The sequence below is a fragment of the Andrena cerasifolii genome, chromosome 12, assembly GCF_050908995.1.
Source record: "Andrena cerasifolii isolate SP2316 chromosome 12, iyAndCera1_principal, whole genome shotgun sequence".
Classification (NCBI taxonomy): Eukaryota; Metazoa; Arthropoda; class Insecta; order Hymenoptera; family Andrenidae; genus Andrena; species Andrena cerasifolii.
The window spans coordinates 9,198,611-9,219,747 of record NC_135129.1 but is presented as its reverse complement, the minus strand read 5'-3'; the positions used below and the strand labels follow the sequence as shown (position 1 = coordinate 9,219,747).

The following is a 21,137-nucleotide window of genomic DNA, read 5'->3' as shown; positions in this document are numbered from 1 at the left end:
CACCGGCCATATGGTCCGCGAGGGAGAGATAAAAAATTCATATTTCCACCGCTCAAGGGCCGAGCCGCGAGTATTTTTAAACATTGAGCCGCGCCGAGAGAGATCGTTCAACTTTCCCTCGCTCCACGGTTTCGTGGCGACTCTGCCTCCGGGAAATTTACGGGAACGCATCCCTCCCTAGATCCGAGCGTAGATTCTCCAACGCTCGACAATCGCGCGTCGATAAAATCCTCCCGGAGCATCGCGATCGAGTGGGAAGAGAGCCGTTGGTGGAGGATAGTGGTCGAAACTCCATCATCCCCGGAGGATTTCAGGCAGGATGCAGGCAAGGATAAACGAGTACGAGGAACGGGCGCGTTCGGAGAGGAAGGCTCGCGTTGTGCGCGCGCGTGTCGTCGGCGTATCTACGAGCGTTGCACGTTGAAGGCAATGCATTGAGCAGCGCGTACATACTCGTCCGACATGGAATGTGGTCCGGTTCCCGGGCGTGCGCACGCGGCCCGCCGCCGCTATACTTCCCGTTTTTTATTGCTTCGCAATGCATTAGCCATAATAGCCGCACGCACTTAATGGACTGTAGCCTCGTTACAGTATGCCACGTCGTGGGTGGATACGCTGCCTGACCGCTTCTCGCGCGCGCGCTCTGCCCGGCTCCTTTCTGCCCGTAATACGCGCCTCTTCGACGTCCATGGATTTTCAGCAACCTGGACACACACGTCTTCCATCCCCTGCCCCCCCTGACTGCAACGAATTACGTGTCCACGAAAGCTCGTGGATTTGCATATTGAGTTGAGCGTGATCGACTTCGCGTCGTGGAATGCGGCTACTATACTACCCGTGACTGTGTCGCTTGGAATGCGCTGCTGGTTTTCTATGATAGAGCAACCGAGCTGGGTGGAACGTGCCCGCCGCGTGGAGGAGCTTTCGAGGATTGTGGGTGTTCAGGGTTGATGAGGTGGACGGAGCTAGCCGGGGAAATGGGATAGGTGGAGGTGGTGCGGGTGATAGAGTTGACGGATTGGTGGTCGTAGGTTGATCGGACGTGGCGTAGATTAAATAGATGTGACGCGCGGAGTGGGCAGAGTAGGTACTATAGTTGGGTTCGCGTTCGTGCCGCGCAAAGCTAGCGAGCTTTCTGTGGTACCTATACAGAGCAAAGTTCCCATTCCGAAACTTATTTCCAATTGTGCGCGACAGGTAATGAATAAATACATGCTCCACTCGGTACATTGTCATCATTGTTCCCCTTTTGCTTGTCCACGAAGCCAACTGGCAAGCTTCCCTCCCGCCGCAATGGCATCCAACTCTCTGGCCACCGACTCTGCTCGAGCCTCGCGCGTGTTCGCGGGGCCATCGCTTTGGCGAAAATAGTTTACGCTCGTGCAATCTGAGGAAGCAATACGGCCGCCTCCAACAACCCATTACCCACGCGTTATTCCCTATTATTCGCCAAAACAATCATCCGGCCCCTTGAGCCCGCGGTGGAACCCAAGACCCAAGCATCATCATCCTATCGATCGATAATCATGATCGCAGAAACGATATTCCCCGTCCTGTTCTTAGTAGCAGATTGCATCCTCTCCTCCCCTCGGCTGGAGTAGCAACAATGCGAGAGGAAGAGGGTAGCTCGGCAATTTGCTGAGTCCCGCGGAGGAACGCAATATTCCTGGAGACGTCTAAATCTATTCCTACTCTCAACAACCCCGCGTTCTCCTTCACGACTCGCGAAATCTGAGAAACCCAAATCTCATCCGCCTCGTGGAACCCAAACACCCTTCTAGACCCTGAGGAATTGAAATTCCTCTGTTCGAGGGAAATTTCTAAAATTCATCGCCACGGTGAACCGCAGCTTCGCGTCGGGAGGTGAGGAGGAAAGTTCGCTCCTCGTCCATGGTCGAGATATTCAGAAGTCTGAGGCCAGTTTAGAGTGCCGGCGCTCGCGATGCCGCGCGTGTGCGCGAGAGCAATCGCTAGGACTGGTTTTCAATATGACTCACGCGTGTAACACCGTTCGATCGTGTATTGGTGTGCTCGTATATCAAAACCAGTAGGCACCCCCGACATTGCACGATCAAACACGCCGTTGTCCGCGTGTCTGGCTACGTGGACGCGCGAGCGTGTGCACGCACGGGCCGGCCGCCTCTCCACAACCGCGTGTCGCCGATTTTTGCAGACTACCTTAAGTCTAAGTCGTTCTATTTAAGCGAGCGCATGGAATTAAGTAACAAGCCGCTGTCTTTCAGCGCCACATCCGCCTCGTTCCCGCTCGCGGAATCGTTCTCTTTCGCCGAGTCGCTGTCTGCTCCGAAGCGTGCGCGAGTGCCTGTGTGTGCGCGCGTGTGTGCCGCGGACCTCCGTTACCGATGGCCTGCACGCAGAAATGTGCGTACACGGCGACCTATTGCTTTCCTACCAATTATCTTTCATCTCGTTTTCCTCGAAGCCACCGTCGCGGGTGTGTATCCGCTCCGACCGCTTCGGCTTTCCGAACCGTGAACTGCCCTGCACGCCGAGATTCGTCCGCTACATGAATCACGCTTGACCCGAGAGGACTTTGCTTGGGAAATTTCGCGTCGAGCTGCGGGGGTGTGCTCGAGGTTGCTTTCAGGATAAACGTGGATCGTCCGTTAGCGATCACTGTAACCGGGAATCACGGCTAAATATCGCCACCGAAAGTTCTCCACGCGGTGATCAAGGGCCATTAAAGCACTCCCAGCCGAGGCACTCTGTAAATACGGCAACACGAAAACAGGATTCGACGCTATATTTGTCTAGGCCCCGTTCCCCAGCTAGAAAGGAAGGGATAATTGTCTTCTGGTGGCGCTGGAACTTCCCGGTACGAGCGAGAGAGCCTCGGTAGCGGACAGAGACCCGCACACCCGAGGAGGAACTTAGAAACTAATTAGAACCTCTTGCTGGCGGGACCGAGCCGAGTAGAGTCACCGTTCCTGCTGGAAAAAGCGGACGAAATCGAGGATTTTTGCCCCGCAGACACGGGCACCGTTACGCCCGCTCTTGGATCGCGGATTTGGGTCGGTTTTTTGCGATCGTTAGACGTGGCAACGAAGGAGAACGTGATTATTAATTTAGCTCCACGGTTCTGGCTACGAAACTCTGCTCTTTCGCCTGGCAGGAGGCGTGAAAAAATTCGTGAGAAATGGTACCCACCAGGAAGGTGTCTCTACGGTACAGAGACAAGTTGGTCTAATACTCTGTCGCCCTTAAAGAGCGCTGATCAGAGGTGTGCAACGTTGAGACAACAAATTCGCCAGAAGGGTGGCGATAAATTTCGCGTCGACCTGGCGGTGGAGCGATATAAAGGCGTGCTAGCGCGTTTTATAGCGACGCGGCGAAACGAAGAGTGGTCGTTATAATCGCGATTTTCGAAAAATTAATTGCCTCGTAACATACGTTTCCCGAAAGGCACATAAAACCGCGTTGCTGGCCGCGCGGCCCGTCGACGGCCCTCGAATATAAATTACGCGTTCCTCGAAACACTTGTACTTTCCTGTCCCTTGGCCATGTCCGTGCTTCCCTTCGGGAACACACGTGTACCTGCCACCAATAACATCCACCCAGGGTACGCGGATCGTAGCCGCGCGCGAACCTCCAGCAAAAAAGTACCCTCCTTGCTCGCATGTCGTTACCCTCCCACGTGATTTACGCAGACGAATTTATAGTCTTATTCGGCAGGCAGTGTCGTTACATAGTCAAAGTTCCCTTCTTCGCTCGCTCGCTCGCTCTGTACCTGCCCTCCGCTGCCGGGCAATTAATAATATCCCGACGTTTATCTCCCTACGAGGGCAAACAGGGGTGGGATCGCGGCGGAAGGCGTAGGAACCTGCAATGCTCCGCGTTTCGAAACGCAACGCAATCGCGGATTTTTCTGGAAAGCACTCGACCGTCGTGGGAATCGATTGGACGCTCGTCATGAGAAGATCGCGCGTACCTCCATTTCCGAGCGTGTACAGGCGTGAAAGTCCAAGCTGTGTGAGTGCCTCTGTGCGGGAGTCCGCGTACACTCGAGTATCGACTCCTTTACTCCGGTATCGATTGTTTGCCGGAGTCAAGTCGGGGATATCCCGTTTCCACGAGACACATAATACTTGCATACCGACGAGGTTACACTCATTTCTTCGGGATACCTTGGTAGCCCACGCGTTCGCAGAAGGAACGTTTCCTCCTGCTACCGTCTGACCTTATCCGATCTAATCCTGGATCCGTGCAGTTCGCTGGCAATCGAATTCGCTGATTCTCACTCTGAGTAGATCTGGGAGGGTTTCGGTCAGACGCACTTCTCCACCGAAAATCACGAGTTTCTTAAGCGGAGAAGACCGTATAAACGACTTATTTTTGTATCAATTTTTAAGAATTTTTTCCGAACATACCAATGCGCTAATCCTTTCGGAACTTTAAGGGTACTTTGTTTAACATTATAACAAGTAAAAAAAGTGTCTGTAACAGTAAAATTATAATAAATACAAAAGAAATAGAGCAGTATCTGAAATAGTTTTTTTCGAGATGCAAAACGGCGTAGTTATGTGAAACAGGCCAATACATTTTTTTTCAATTTATGTGATAATTGTAAGAATATGACCTAGAAATGGTATAAAAAATTACATATTTTAAGAATGGCGAAACTTCAAACAATTAGGTGTGATTTTCGCCAAAAATTCGCGTTTTATTCATTTAAAAACAGTGGTTAGAATTAATGGTTAAACCGAGTGGTTCATATTTCGACGAATATTATAAACTGAAAGTGTGCAAAATTTGAAATTGACTGATCAAATTATTTTTTAGTTATTCTCAGCGCCAATTTTGAAAACGTAGTTTCGAGAAAAACGCGTTTGAAATGCGTGTTAAGTATGCGCGTCGCTCGAAGGCGTGCTGACTCACCAGGCTATATTATCAATACGGAGTTGAATTTCGGCCTATAACTTTGAGAATGTATTTTTTAAACGTTTTAGAAGCTATTTATGGAGAAAAAAAAATTGTTTCTATTTTTCGTTCGATTTATACGGTCTTCTCCCCTTAACCCTGATTGCCCGGCGCGCCAAGCGGCGAAGAACCAAAGTCTGCGCTTACATATTTCCTACCGAGCCACCTTCGAACAGCAATCGGAGCAACGGCGGCAATATTTCACCGGCAAGAGCGCGCGAGTTATTGATACCGTGACACGTTACATACAATGCTCATTAACCGGCGCGGCAGCGTGTCAAGGAAAATCCTCTATCTGTTAAGGAAATCTCTCTATCCATCGATCCCCAAGGTTTTCAATTTCCAAGCGCTAGGAGCACGGCCACCAAACGCTAGTTCGCGGCGTCGCTCAGTCAGAGGCCTTCTAAACGAACCGGTACACCCTGTGTAGCAAGTCGTCTACACGACAACACAACAACACCACAAATCACACCGGCGAACAATAAAATACCAGTAGCTCACACCCACCACGTGTCTCTCTGCCTACATCACACAGAACGGTGTGTCCCTCTGCCCTCCTCCGATCCACTTCCCTCCTTCTCCGTCCCGTGGACACCTTCTTTCTCCTCCCGCCTTTCTCTACGAATTCCTTCCCGTTTTTAAATTCCCGGAATCGCGTTGCTCGCCCATTCACGGCCTCCCCACGAACGAGAACAGAGGTACGTGCCCGGGAGAGAGACGGAGAAACGGGAAGAGGATGAATCGGGGAACGATCGCCAGGCGGCGGGGACCAGAGGGGACGTCGACGACGTGGCTGCGTATAGGGCATTTAATTGGGAAGTCGAGGAAACAATGGTGACTCGATAAGAATGCAACGCGTGTATCCGCGACCGCCAGCCGTTCCGTCGATCGCATTCGGAATTTCCTCACGATATTTTGGGCCGATACAGCTGCACACGGGTCATCCGCTGGCTCGATAATAATTTCAGAAATTTCAAACCCTACGGTTCCTAAATTCTAAAATAAAAAGAAAAGCCTTTGATCCATCTTAAATGGACAGTAGACGAGGGGTCCCAGTTGGTAGACTAAATAATTCTAGCGTGGATTAGCCTGGAAGTAGGGAGTTCAGGAAGAGAAACGCGAGGCGGGCCGTGAAACGGCCGATATTTCACGGTCTGTGTACGCATTGTACGCGATCCCCGATCTACTAGCGACAATGTGCTAAACGGCCGGCTAACAAGTTCGAACGAGCCCGGTAGTGGCTGGTTGCAACAGGTAACGCTGCACTTAAAAGCTCCGCGGAATATTTACTTGCATTCCGTGGGCTTGAACTTTCACATTCGACGACGAGTTTTCGCATCGCAATCGTTATTCCCGTTCCAGAATGGAATTCGCTAAGTGGGAGCCTTTTGTGCGCTCTTCCGATAATTGCGCTTTCTATTCGTGGCGACCGCGTCGCTTCGTCAATTGCGATTGTTTAACGTTACCGATGGACGTACCGCGACGCGCCTATTCTTCCAGCAATTGTCCCGTCCCAGACACTGTTCGAGCGAAACGAGCCTGCTCTTTTTCGGTACTCAGCTGCGGTACGATAGATGGGAGTTTCAGGGAGATATAAGGAAGAAGAGAGGAGGCAGAATGGATTTAATTTGGATTAAGTAGTCGAGATCGCCCGAAGCAAACGCGAAGACTCTGGGGACCCGTTCTTAAATTACGCGAAGGTAATTTTGGCGTTTTTAAATTCCAACCCCCTTCTCCCTTACCTTCCTTGCGTAATAGTGTTTACGTTGCACTGTTTCAGTTATTAAAATTCTTTTAATGGTTTACATAGTTCATTTAACTCGCTTTCGCGTGCGCGACGAAGCATCGTTTTCTTAAAACGTAATTTAAGGACGACTCCCTAAGTGCAGGGTTGCGGATCCTGCGGGTTCAAAGAGACCCACCCATTCGACTCGGTGACCTACGCGGCTGAAAAAGCTCCACTGACAACATCAGAGAGCCGGCTATCGCTTGCTATCGAGAAAGAAACACTCGTGTGTCCGTTCGGTGCACACACGTGAACGTCGGCGGCGCTGCACACGCGTGTTTGCGCGTTTTGATGAGATGCAGCCAGTGCACGCGTCATCGGGACGTCAACGACCTTTTATTGGGCGGCTCCTTATCACTTTAATCCCTCGTTATTTCCTCCAGCTACCAGCCGTCCGTTCCCAACGTCCAAGGCGATTAATGCCCGTGATGATATCAATAATCGATAGCCACGGCCGCGATTTACGGCCGAGAAATTTCGAGCAGTCCACTGTCTATCAAGCGCGCGAGCGTGGGACAAATTGGCTCGAGTAGAGACTCGACCACCATAAATTCTCGGTCGGAGGATCGGGAGAATCGCGTGGAAAGCTCTATTTCACTGGAGCGTTTTTTTTTCGGACACCGAAAATTGGGCCAGACGCCAGTGGCTCTTCCCTTTTTTTCCTTTTCTCAGTGGCCACTTTGGGGGAAAGCGGACAGAAGCGAGAAACTGGGGAGACTTTGTAATGTATCTCGGGGTGAACGGCTCGTCTTTGGAAGCGAGAGAGATAGAAAGATTCGGGTGGAAAAGAGGCGATATCTGCATCGCAGGCAAACGCCACGGTTCATTGGTTGCGGGAAAAAGGCAGACACAGTGGCACCTGACCCGGAGGACGAGAAAATTCCTCAGGGGAATTTAGTAGGGGTCCGTCTGTGAAATTGAGCCGTTAATACCTGACCGTCTCCCTCCTCTCGATCCTGGGACAGTCCAGGGAACACTGACCCTGTTCAAGGACCTCCCCGGGCGCCGTCGAACCCCCGGGAAATCGCCCGACAATGGACAGGACACTCGAAAATATTTTGACAGGTTCCGATCGACGATTTCCTCCCGTTCAGCTCGTCGAAGGCCCAGGCAATTCGAAGGCTATTCAGGGGGCCAGTATTCCTCAAACGGGGAAACCACCATTTCACAGCGGACGAGCTGAGATAATGGTCGCAAAAAAGCTGTGAAAAACTGCGACCACGCTATAACTACCCGCGATTGTGGAATTTACGATCAATCGTCGGCTCGCAGGCCAGCGTGCGAAACCTGATTTTTTTATCGATGACAGTCGAATGAAATATGCTTTCGAAAAAAATGTAGGGGATAATAAGAGAGGCACTAAGTGTTTTTTGTTCAGAGTCCACTCCGGGGTGTCGTTTTAGTCGACTTTGGGGAAGGTGTTGGTCTCTGGATGCGCGCTTGGAAAAATTCGCAATGTCAATGGAATGGATGAAAGGGAAGCCGAAAGGAGCGAGCGAGACGAAGGGAACGGTAAAGGGGGAGAGGTGCATCAAGCATCCAGCCGTGGACGTTACGAACGCGTGTAATGAAACAGATTTTTCCATAGTTCTCGAGCCTGGCCCCGAGCGAAACGATATGGCCGTACCGTCCGCGCCAAAAGCCGCGTCCGTTCTCCGTTGGATCGTCGATATCTCGAAGGCGGATCGGCCGATCGCGGTCGAAAAAATAGCGATCGACGGTGGGAAGCGCGACGAATAAAAGGGTGTGTCGCTCGCGCGGCTAGCATCGGCCGAAAATCAACGAAAAATTCGCAAAGCCGTGGCGTCTGGCTCCGGCCCATAAAGTGTCGGGCGTAAATCACTCGGTTTTATGGTGGTGCACGTTTGCCAACCTTTGGCTGATGAATTCCTTGGTCGGCCGAACTCGCGCGCGCGCTCCAAGGATCCTTGGCAGTATTGCCAGCTCTCCGAGGAAAAAAGAAGGATCGGTTGATTCCATATCGAATGAAGCTCGTAGCTGGATCGTGGGCTTGGAGAAAAATTGAACGATCCTTGGACTGAATTACCGATACTTGGGTGATTGATTAAAATTCGTGGAAGCTTGAGGAATTTGCTAGAGAAAGAACGACACGGCTTGCAAAATAGATGCGTGATCCTGTACAGGATCTAAGGGAGAAAGAAGATTCGTGAGCACAAGCGCGAAGTACGGAATGAGAGCGATGAAGTTTCGAGGCCACGGCCCTGAAGATGTCGTTTCCTTCGTTAACGAGAGGGCCAGGAGTGGCCAGAAGAAGCCGGAAGGAATCTTTTTAGGTCGATTAGAGAGGAACGAGGGACGAGGGACCGAAAGGTGTCTGCGACAGGCTCCGCCGTTTTCTGGATCCGCCCTAACGGCGTTCCGATTATACAGATATTCAAATGAGCCCGTCCCCGTTGTCTCTGGCCGCAACAGTTACGTATCATCGAATTATTCTAATTTCCCGTGGCAAAACAGCCCAGGGCCCCGCAAGTCGCCAGAGTTTCGCGGCTCTTGCGACTTCGCCGGGAAAAAGGAGCCCGGTCACGCCCACTTCTGGGGGTGTCACGGGGGTTGGCTGGCCTCTATCAACCCTCCAGCCCTCGTTCACCCCCTCGCCCGGTGCGCTAGTCGGGGGCCGAACATCGGTTTCCAGGTTCCACGGGGGCGGACAACGCACCCTCCACGCGCAAAATCCGAATCGACCTTGCCCATTCGTGGAATTCTGCGCTCCGCCGCGATTCGAGGGGTTGCTCTCGCGGGAGACGATGATGCGCGCGCGGAGAGGGTTGCCAGGGATCTGGAGAGCGATGGACGGAAGGATGGCTATCGGGAGATGGGTAAGTATCGCGTGGGATACTTTTAGAGAAGATGCAGGATCAATGGTACCTGGAAAAGCACAGGATTCTCAGGTGGCGAGCTCAAATCGACCGTTTCTCCGCGAATCGAGGAGTGTCGATGCGGCGATTCGCGAGGGGAATGGGAGACCGTCGCGACCATATGGGCAACGCGGTTCACCGATGGAATATAGCTCGTATGACGTCACGTACACGGCCGGATGCCGTGAACGTGTCACACGGCTCGCAAAGCTCCACGGAATAATAAAGAAAATCGAAACGGGTGAACCCGGTGTGTCGGGCACGGTGACAGGGGGGCGTAGAGGGAAAACGCGGTGGAAAAGGAGAGCCTCTCGGCTCACCGTCGATTCTTCAAGGGATCTGCTGATGGCCGATCGCGCGTCACGTAGCCGTACACGTGTCCGCGCGAGCCGCACGACGGATTTATTTGGAAATCCAGATGGCGGCGGTGGGAACGCCGAGCCGTTAGTTCCCTCTGATCGCTAATGAAACGGGACTGCAGGTGGGGGAGAGGTCCGATCGGTACTACGAAAGTTCACTGCTCGCGATAATTAGCCATTCTAATGATGATGGATGTCTTTATCCGTGGGCTCGGCGCGATTAGGCGGGTTAATGGCTCGCAACCGGTCGAATGGCGAACTTTGATGGCCAGACGTTAGATCGATACACGGAGGAGAATGTGAGGTATCATTGGGAGGGCTGGCGGAGTCGATCCTAACTGGTGGAACGTTGGCTGATCGAAGGACGTTCCCCGCGAGCCGTCAGATCGGGCTCCTTTCCTCGACAGTGACTGAGAAGACTGACTGCTTGATCAGTATTTCGGTGGAAAGTGTTACCGACCCCAACAAAAATCAGAGATCGAGTTGCCAACGATCAAGTACTCGAGGAACTTTAATCGCACGGTGATAGATTGATTTCACGTGGGACAGTTGAATTGCGATTGGAAGTGGAGGAATGCTTCACAAGACGATAGGAATATGGAGATTTTGGAAGCAGGCTTGACCAGCACCTAGGCAATCGATCACGGAATATCGATGACCAAGTGTCAGACCAGTTTTAGAGGAAAACACAGGCACAGTTAGAAGTGGCCAAGGTCCACAGCTCTAAGATTCCAAAGGCAAGGACCTGATATACAAATTGTCTATCGATCGACTCGGTAGGAAGCCACGAGAAGCGGACGCTTGGACAAGGCGACCTGTTGCACCCACGGAGAATTCTCTGACCCCGAAATTCTCCCCCAGCTTTTATCCACGAATCCTCTCCGTTGAAATGACTCGCGCGGGGGACGCGAAATTCTGCCGTGCTAGACAATGAAAATCGGGCAGGACCGCAAGGAGCGAGAAGAGGGTATGAGAGTCGAAGTCTGGTCTCCGAGCAGCAACGTGTGTCGTTTCTCAGTTAAGTCTCTCTGTGGTTTGAAACACGATCGGCCTGAGAGTGTTCCATCATATGTGTCTATAAAACAGCGCTGTGTCGCGGGCCCGTGTGGGTGCGTGCGTGCGCGTCCTCTCGGTGTGGCGCGTCTGTGTGCGCCTGCCCGCTCGACTGTACTTGGACTGGTTTTCTTAGAAGGAATCAGGAGATAATTAATTGTCCTCGCGAACCGGGCATAACGAACCGCCGCGCTCCTCTGCTCTCCTCCTCCTCCGCCTCCTCCCCTCCCTCGCCCTCCCTTCCCACGTCTTTTGTGCATAAAACGTGGCTGGTCGTGCGCACAAAGGGGAGGCCCGGCCACGAAAATCTCTTCTTCTTCCATATCGTTTTCGCGTCCAAGGCCCTTCTTCTACCTCTTTCTCCGACTGAGCTAAATGGGAACCACGGACACAACTCTTTGGCCCCGCTCTCTTCCTCCCGGGAGCTTCTTCTTTTTTCCCGGGATTCCGAAGAGAGCAAGCCCCGATTCCGCGAACGGACCGTGTCTTCGAGCGATCAAGCTCTCGTGTTTCCGATTTGATGGAACGGCTCCGCGGTTTCGCTTATAGTCCGAGCAAAGTCTCCTGACCTACCAAGGCCGATCAGGGGCTGTCCCCATTCCCCGAGCCCTGCACCCCTTCGTTCATCCCAGGATTTCGAAGGAAGGACCGTTTCTGTCTCTCGAACGGAGGCAGGATATCTCGCTCCGACTTCGTGGCACTTTTAACTCGGAAAGGAGCGAGACCAAGTGGCGTCGAAAAAGTTGCAGAGACCCTGCTATGGTTTGCCGATGGAGTTCCACTGAAAAGTTGTCGCGTGGAGGGAAATTCGAGGTATCGAAGTCGGCCAGAGAGCACGTACGGCGACCTCGAAGCGCAAGGAACTCGACGCGCGGCTCATGGGGCGGCGTAGATTTATTTTTCCGGCAGGCTGGCCGCTCGACTTTATCGCGCGGCGCGCGAACAGAAGGCAACGGTGACCAAGATTAATAATCCTGAAATGGTCATGGCGACCGATAGCTTCGCAGTTCGCCCCGGCGATCTGGAGCACGGAACCTGATTCCACCTAGTACTGGTATTTCGATAATCTAGAAACCTCGTGGAACAGAATTTACGTCTCTACCCGCCGGTTATTGCGGATCAGGTTTGCGCGTCTAGCCGCTCGCACGCGAAATCTAGATCTACCCGTAACGGGCTATACATCGTCGTTGTCCTGCGCGAAACTGGAGCGTATCCTTCCAAAAATAATCGCCTTATCGGCGAATCGCTTGCGACAGACTCGCGGCGTTGCGATTATTCGCGATCGGCGGACCGTTTCGGGCAGATCTCTGCTTCGCGAGGGCCGAGACACTTTCTTCGATTGTCCGGCACAGGATTTTAAACACCGGCGCTGGGATGCTTAGGTGTTGGACGATCGAAACGACTGATACGTTTAATGGGAAAATCGGAGCGCTCAGACACTAGGGAGAACCAACTCGACGTCCCATCGTGCTGGAAAATGCTATACTTAGCACAGGCTTGAAGCACCCAAGAAAATTGCTGCACACCAGTCACGATCGTAGCAAGGATATCGCGAACGATCGCAACTCAATCGACTCGCTGAAGGAAAACAGCAAACCAGAACGTCACCATAAGCGCCGTGATTGATCCATCAAAGACGTTTAAGGGGAATGAATTCCTACGCTCTCGGCTGGAGAAGCAAGCCAGAGATGTCGCGGTTTAATTCAATTTAACCGAACATTAATGGAATTATCGCCTCGATCGGATTCGGAAAATCTCCGAGAACCCAAAACTACCCCGCGGAAATAGAGTTTGAATTGCAGTGGGCGAGTGTTCCGGCACTCTAAAGTTCTCTAAAATTCGACAAGCGGCAAGATGGAAATGTTGCCAGAGATCGTGTTCTGGGCCTGGAATCGCGTGAACGTTGAGCGTCATTAATCGCGCGCAGGAGAGAGTTATTAGCGCGTTGACGAGCAAACGGTTCGGTCGCTCTTAATTGCCAGCCGTGCAACGAGACAGCCATTGTCGCGTTTCGACGCCAGAGAGAGAGAATATCGGCTCCGTGTTTCGATATCGGCCTTAATGGCCCCGTTATTCGCGCAACTTGTTAGATCTCGGGCCAGATCGTGCCGGTGGGAGCGCTTAGATCCGCAGATTTATGACGACTACCGCGAATTTCGAGGCTATCGTGACTGGCCACGAGTCGGAATACTTGCCAGATATCGACCAGCGTCCGATCGATCGTACGCCACGACCGGCAGTTCCTACCAGCGGCAATGGAATCCGTTTCTCTTCGATCCCAAAACTTCTTCCCTGGAATCTCGAACGCAGATGATTTTGACGGTGCTGAAAGCTGCAATTTTCACAGTCTGCTGGGCGGTTCGCCCTGTTTCTAAGCACTGGACGGAGTTTCCTCGGGATAGGTCTGTTAGTGGCGGAGACGCAGAAGGAACGGGTTCAAAAGAATGCCCGCAGGGCCAAGAAGCCGATCCGCGAGGATGCATTCCCGCGCAGCGAACAACAACCGAGCGATTCTGGTTCTGTTCTGGCCAGGGCAGCGTGCAGCGTGTGCACTCGCTCGCATGCACAGCCACGGCCAGTGATGAAATTATTTCTTCACCGTGGGCCGTGTCTTATACGCGCGCGCCGCCGCCGCGATTTTATTGCTGAGGCCGTTCCACGAGACACCGGGGGATTAGGGCCTCTCGAAAGCGTGGAGAACCGAGAAATGCTGGAAACTGGATATCCAGTTTGTCCGGGGCACAGCAATACCCGTGGAGAGATATTGCCGGCGGAGCCGCCGAGCCGAGCCGCGCCGCCGTGCACCGTGTGCTCCACTTTGCATCCGCTCCGCGGAGCTGGCACGGTTAGATAAATCGACGGATAAAACGACGGATAATACGGAATCGATCGTTTCACCCGCGGACCCCTGACGGCTGAATTATTTTACGAGCCGGGGCGATCTATCGTGCCAGATACGTCTCGCGGAAGACGCTCGCCCGATCACTGAACGCGGAAGTCGGCAATGATTTAGGGGGCTATCGAGAGTCGGCCTGATTAGCGGAGATCTTCGGTTTCAGGAAACGATCGCGGCCGAGCTTGCGCCGGCCACGTCGAATTTCCACTCTGCTCGTAGCCTGCCGAGCAAGTACGAGGAAGAGGATAAACTAGGGGATAGTAGACGGTGCTAGGAATATGATCCGAGAAGAAGTTTCAAATGAAAGCAGTCTGTCTGGAGAGCTTGCGCGGTACCATTGGTTCGTGGGATGGCTCGATAGGACGGGGACCAGGTAGTTAATCGAGGAAACGGCGATACTGGCGAACGACCGTCCGTCGAGGTGTATAGTGTACAGATAGAAACAGCCTAATACTCGTATTAGGTGTATTAGGTTGTTGACCATTCTCCTCGCTGCAAGTAGCCCCGGGCTGGCGAAACCAGAGCTCCGTCCAGATCACCCCGCAACCCCCTCTCGTCCCTGTCAGCACACGCATTCGCAACACCCGTCCTCCTCGTATCTCGATTCGAGTCGATCCGATTCGATTCGAGGCGGGCACGCACTTCCAGCGCGCGTTTACACGTCCGAATCGATGGAATGCACGCGTGTTTCACGCGCTTTCTTCGCGGGACACGCGCCCCTACCACTTCAAGAGATATGCCTCACCCTTTGACGAGCTTCTGCGAAGCGCAGAATCTCGGAATCACCCGGTAGGGCGCTGGGAATCGTCTAGGAACAGTGTACTTGGAACGTGATAAAAATGGTCGAGGGGGGAATTTAGGTGGACGCAGCTGAGTAGCTTCGATCCAAAGATTCTCAAATCAAAACAAGACTCTCCTCTTGTTGGGGCTACCGATGGAGTACCGCGCTCATCTCAGAAGAGATGCAATCTCTAAACGAAGTGGATATGGAAGGAAAAAGATGTCGCGAGATGGTCGTGGTAGTAGAGTGAGACTGGAATGACTTTTGCATCGAGGGATGCCGATTGGGTGCTCGCTGCGACGAGCTGCGCGCAGAGCGCTGGGTCGGTCTCTTTTTGCGAAAAAACAACGGGGCATTAGCGATCGGGTTTTAACGAAGCTTTCACCCGCGAGAATGGACAAAGGAGAAACGATACAATGGGACGATTAGAGATACTTTGTACGCGCTTTCGACACACTCCGTTTCGTTCCACCGCTAGCAGGCTCGTCCGTACCATTACGGCACGCTCGCGACACGTTTTCACGCGACTGCGTGACCGCCAGGAAAGACGTATATATACGTCGAGCGGCGCGCGCGCATTCAGTCACGCGCAAAACGAGGAACAAACGTCAACGGACGCCAAACACTTTCGAAAATTTCCCTGTAACACCAAATAAAGACGCTACTCTATCGACTCCTGACTGGCGATCGCCACAGAACCGTCACCGTTCACCCTCCATCGAGTCCCTTCCCCTTCTGCTCCATAGCCCACGGTTCCATTGCCCAAGATTGGCAAATGTCCTTGCCAAAGGGTTGCGATACTTTGCACAGGGGTTCCCGTTGGAAGATGCCGATGGAAAGCCGCGGGGAACGAAAATAAAACGCGGCAGGTCGACGTAACAGACGGAATGGCAGCGCGGTCGGTTGGGCCAAGGAACGCGTAAAAGTTTTGTGAAAGAAAAAGGCGGCGGAGAGCCTTAAAATGTGCTCGGTTCGGTGGCGATGTGACGAGCACGTCGAGGCTCCTTCCTGTCGTCAGTCGACAGGTTAAATATAGACGACGGTCGTTCATTTCCGCAGCCGCGCATGATTTCTTCGTGAATGGAAGCATGCCCGTCTACTCTACTCGCATATAGATCGGATCCACCTCGAAACACCTCGATGCGTTGCCGCGCGAAACGGTACCCTAAAACCGCCATTGTTTTTCACCGACCTGGCGACTTATTCAAAGCTGATTCCCGGCAGAGCCGCTGGAAACGAACGCAGCTGGCGACAGCCCATCGTAATTAGTATTATGCTGATTAATCGGGCAAGTGCAACGAACGCCGCGGGAGGAATGTCTGCCTCCTGGAAATGAGGAACGACGCTCGCGTGTTCGGGATGGCTTTAAGATACTATTAGTACCGTTTCTTTCGGCGTAGGGGATTAAGAGCGTAAGTCGTCTGGCAGGCCTGCTCCACCACTGTATTTCATGCAAATTTCAAGTAATTAGCCTCGACGCTGCGTTAACAACGAAGCTGATCCTCGTTCCCCTGAATGTACAGTGGAAACTGTCGTAGCCAATGCTGCGAGGTCAGAATGTCCGTTGTTGAGCCGTTGCTTCCTTCGATCCCTCGCATCCAAGGACCCAGCGTGATCCATCGGTACGAGAAGATCATTAGTGAATTCTATGTCGTTCGGACGGCAAACCCGGCTGGTTCGAGTTTCTTCGGAGCAACGAGTCTATCAGAGCCAAGGGAGGAGACGGAGCGGAGGAACGGTTGCGTTTTCTTTCCTCGCGGTGAATTTTCGTGGCGAGAATTGGCGCGTGTCGGCCAATTGAAATGCACGGGACCTCACCTCGGTTCCAGTACGGCGAGAAATTCTTAAATGGCCGGCCCGTTGCTGCCCAGGAATGTATGGAAATGTTACGTACCACCTCTGTCCTTTATTGTCCTACATGGTGACTGGTGGCGGGTTAGGTAGATATATGGACTGTTGCGCGCGCGTGTGCCCACGCGGGCAGCCGGGCCTGTGCGCGTGCACGGCCGTGCAAGTGTGAAAAGATAGATGAACGGGCGTATGTGTGTGACGCGTGACACGTGTTAATCGTGCCTGTGAGGTCCCAACCCTCCCCCACTCGGCCCCGGCCAGGTACACACCGTGTACGCATAAGTATAACTCCAATACGGTCGCTCCTTAAGCCTGTTACACACTTGGTCGCGCCAGACAAGACAACCCACTTGGGACACATTCTGACGTTACGCGAGAATTTTTTAGGATTTTGCTAGGACGCGTTCTAAGCTATCAAGTATCGAGGTGCAAGTTTGCTTTGCGGAGGAAGTACGCCTCTGGCACTATGGTAGAATGGAAGCTAACTTCGTCTGAGAATATGCGGTATAATTTGTGACAGGGAAACAAATAAGTGAAGAATGACTTCAGGTGCTCGGAGGTATGGAGCAAGTAGTTGTCCAGGATAGCTCCTTAGTTAAACTGTCCTATCTAGCATTTTTTCGTTTTTTCAGATATGTTGAAATATTTCAAGTTCCACGCGTCTTTTACCTTTTAAGTAAAGTTGGAAAACTCTACGTGCTTCGTAAAGATTTATAAGCAGTCTAATGTATTTAACCTAACTTCTTTCCAAATGGTTATAACAGCCTATCTAAAACAATTAATCAATTGGTACGCTAATAATACATCACCTATCGGTACACCTATTACAAAAAATTGTATCAGGCCGTTGCGAAATAATGACATGTTTTAATTTGAACGAAGGAAAATAAGGGCGGTACAAAGTAAATGACAAGACTTCAGTTTTCTCGGTTGTTCGAAAATGTTAGATAGGAGATTTTAACTAAAGAGAGCAGAGTAGAGTTAAGGTTGAGGTATGTATTTTCTCTCAGAGCCTATATGTGTGGGTGTTCCAAAAAACGGCACTTCAAGTTATGCACCTTATACGGTCCAACGAACTATAGTCAATTAGTATAGTAGAGTTATTCTTGGAAATGTGAACAGGGCTTAAGGGTCCAGACAGCTACCGGTGGACACATCTTGGGACTGCTTTTTAATTTACGACTCTCGATTTTTTCGTGATGGGCCCGGGGGTTAATGAAATTGATGCGACCAGGCCGGCGGCCGTGCATCAGATTAGCCCTGGTAAACGGTGATTTAGTGAATTAGTGATATTTAAGATTACCGAACGGGTCCCCCTGGTGGCACGGGCCACATTTTCACCCGTCCGCTCTCGCTGCTCTCCCAGCGGCATCCCCGTGACGCGCCAAGGCGTCGTCCAACGAATTGATGGAATTAGTCGGATAAGGGGGAAACGTTGCTCGCCTAGGAAGATTTATTTCAGGTGATATCACGGTGAACTCCTGGCGAGGCGTTCATGGGGAAAAGTAGACACGTCGTGACCGTGACGTATGCAAAGCGCACACGATCGTAAATTTCTTTTGTCGCCGTATCATGAAACGGCTGTGTCGCAATCGTCCCGCTCGCCATTATGTCTGAATAACGCGGGCAAGAACGGGACAATAAAAACTCGCTGTACGCGCGGAAACACGCGGTTCATACTTGAGCGGGAATGGTAATGGTGGTATTATCATGGGCGACTTATTGGAAAATACGGCTCGTTATCTGTTGTCTCGTTGGCGGATACACCGAGCACAGTTTCCATGCCGAGCAGATCTCTCAACGATCGAAATACGTACGTCGAGCTAGTTTCTACTGGCGGACTCAAGATTGTTCGATATCTGACGTAACAAAGTGTCTCTGGCTTCGCTGATTCCTGCGCAACACCTTTCTCTACTTTGACGAAAAGAATCTTACGCCTGCTTACTTCGAAACACGAGGAGGAGGCTCGAAATCATCGGTGAAAAATGTTGGAGTTGTGGTTTCTAAGCCGGCCACTCAAGCACCGTCGATGCTCGAATAAATGCAATATTTACTGCAATCGAAGACGGACGGTGGTGACGATAAACGTTTATCGATGGACAGTGGAGCGAAAGAGCTAATCTATGAGCGGTGTTTTCCCGGCGCGGATCGTCCCGGGGAACGGGTTATTTTTCAAAACAAAATTTACGACAGTCGGCGGCGAGTCATTCTTGCGAAACGCACGGCCATCCGTTATTGTGCCAACAACGACGCTAAACTATTTAACAACAAGCTCGTTTCGCAACGATTTATCTTGCCCGCGCGATCGCCGGCCGCTTAGGCGACAAATTCGACGTCTCGAGCGCCAAGGATCGCGAATAGTATCAGATTGGAACAGGAAAGTTCTGTTAGTTCGTTTCTTGCTTAATAGCGGGGAGTAGGAACGCTCTAACGAAATACAGATCGTCGACACTAATTGAAGAGTCCTTCTACAAAAAACTCCAAGTGCCAAGAATCAAATTCTTACTATATAGTATCACCATTGGCTCTTAGAACATATTCAGATAATTTTTTTTTTAATTCTAACTCAATTTCAATTTCCTCTCTACCCTAATCCCATATTTATAAAAGCCTAGTAACTTTCAGCCGAGAATTTCACGACTTTGAATAATTATTATTATTACCATTAAACGAATGAAACAGCCTTTGGTTACGAAACTTAAAATAACGAGTAAGAGGAGGTGAAAGCATCCCCCTTAAAAATCCTTCTCATTTCTCTATTTTCCTTTCTACGGCGTACAGCCCAGATTTTCGATAGTTGCCGAGTGGACGCGAATTGGAGCAGGAATCGGAACTCGACACCGCGCGAGGAAACACTAGTAGCGTAGCGTCGCGTCGGGGGCTCCTGAAATCAGCTTAAACTCGGCCCATTAATTCCGTGGGCGCGAGGGTCTCTCCGCGAGCCGTAAATAAGTCATGGCGATCGGATCGAAACGATAGAAAATCGAAGCACGTCTCGTATGACACACATGTTGCAACCGATGGAATGCAGCTATCATACTCTATCAGCAGCGCGTGCCCCGTCGCGCAGTTTCTTTTGTGGAAATCGCGGTGGACGGGACGGGTGGCGGGCCCGACCGATCGGATGTTTGCGAAAAACCGTGACCTTTTTCGGCGAATGCAGGCCAGCTCGCATTCGGCTCGCGATTTCGCGAGACAAATTGCGGCCGCTTGAAATTGAATGCCGAAGCAGCTCGTTGGTGAATAGACGAGGCAGCAGGTACGACATTGCGGGGAACAGAGCCTGACCCGAAGCTGGGCTAATCCAGTTTCTGCATCGCTCTCCTCTTGGAGAAGGAACGGGGAGAATCTTAGAAGGGGTGGATGTTAGATTGCAAGCTATTCCAGAGAGGTGCGAGATCGAATCTGATTAGAGCGGAATTAGCAGACTCGTCACTGTAAATCCACAGCAATCAAAGCACAAGTATCGAGCAGATTAAATTCCCATTAGGAGATATTAGAAGAGCCGGCGACCCTATCGGTATCATCGTTTCCCAAGCCACGCGCTTGTTTGTAACTTTCTACGAGATAAAACCGTTTAACGGAGCGCGGACGGCGAGTGGAACAGGAACGACCCCCCTGGTAATTCACGTGGCTGATTCGTTCCGAGATTCCACGATTACATGAACGCTCCTTTAATAACTATATCCCTCCCGGAGGTTCCGCGGCCCGCGCGGAACGAGGCCCTGGATTTTCTGCATTTTTTAGATTGAGATAAAAGAGGAGGAATCGCCGGCTCGAGGGAATTAGGATACACGCAGAGAGTCGGCCGACAATAAGGCTACGGGAATTAACACGCCTCTTTTATGCCCAACACATCCACGACAATGGAACGCAGAACGGTGATCGCACACTGGCACGCACCCACCTGCCTGCCTACCTGTGTGGGTGCGCGTGAGTTTGTTTGAAAAGCGACGAGCGCTGCGCGATCTTGGCTCTGCTGCCCTAGACCTCGTGGCTTTCGATGGAGGATTTTTATTTTAGCGCTCAAGCCGAAGTTTGCGGAGACTCTGAGACTTTTCGAAGAGGATATCGAGTCACCGAATCGCGAAGGTGGAACGGTGCTGAGAAGCGTTCGCTAGAGTGATATATGCTTTCAAAAACTCACCGTGTCCAGGGTTTTGCTGGCCCTCGGAGCAAGTCCACGTCGAGGCCCGCTTCTTCGGGGACGATCGCAGGAATCGGAAGCACTAGTTCCGCTCGAACGACGACAACCGCGTTTATCCTGGTGAATGAATGTGACCACGCGGTCGCGTGCCCGCCACGCACGCCAACCACTCGCGAACTGCGATCGACGCCTCGCCGGCACCTATAACCGACCCCGAATGTTTATTGCCCCCTGTCTACAAATCGGCGGGTAAACGGTGTTTCGGTTAGTTTACTTTTACTGGCTTGGGTCATTACTTTCGTGGCATGACTTATTCTCCGCGGGAAGACACTTCGTGCTGTGTACACGGTGGATAGATAATACATAGGGGGTGGTAGGTTTTCGTAGAGTATGGGAGAATCGTGCAGTACCGACCGCTCTAAGTTCTTTTGTTATATCTTGGAGTAGACG

The 21,137-nt window shown here is 51.8% G+C and overlaps 1 protein-coding gene across 1 annotated transcript in view; it reads right to left on the bottom strand.

Moving 5' to 3' along the window:
* The window catches only part of LOC143375428 (zinc finger protein castor homolog 1), a 112,330-nt gene extending 91,457 nt beyond the window's left edge, over positions 1-20,873 (bottom strand). The window contains exon 1 of the mRNA XM_076824492.1: positions 20,688-20,873. The gene's annotated coding sequence lies outside the window, so the exon portion shown is untranslated. The remainder of the gene's footprint in view (positions 1-20,687) is intronic.
* Positions 20,874-21,137: the final 264 nt, after the last annotated feature.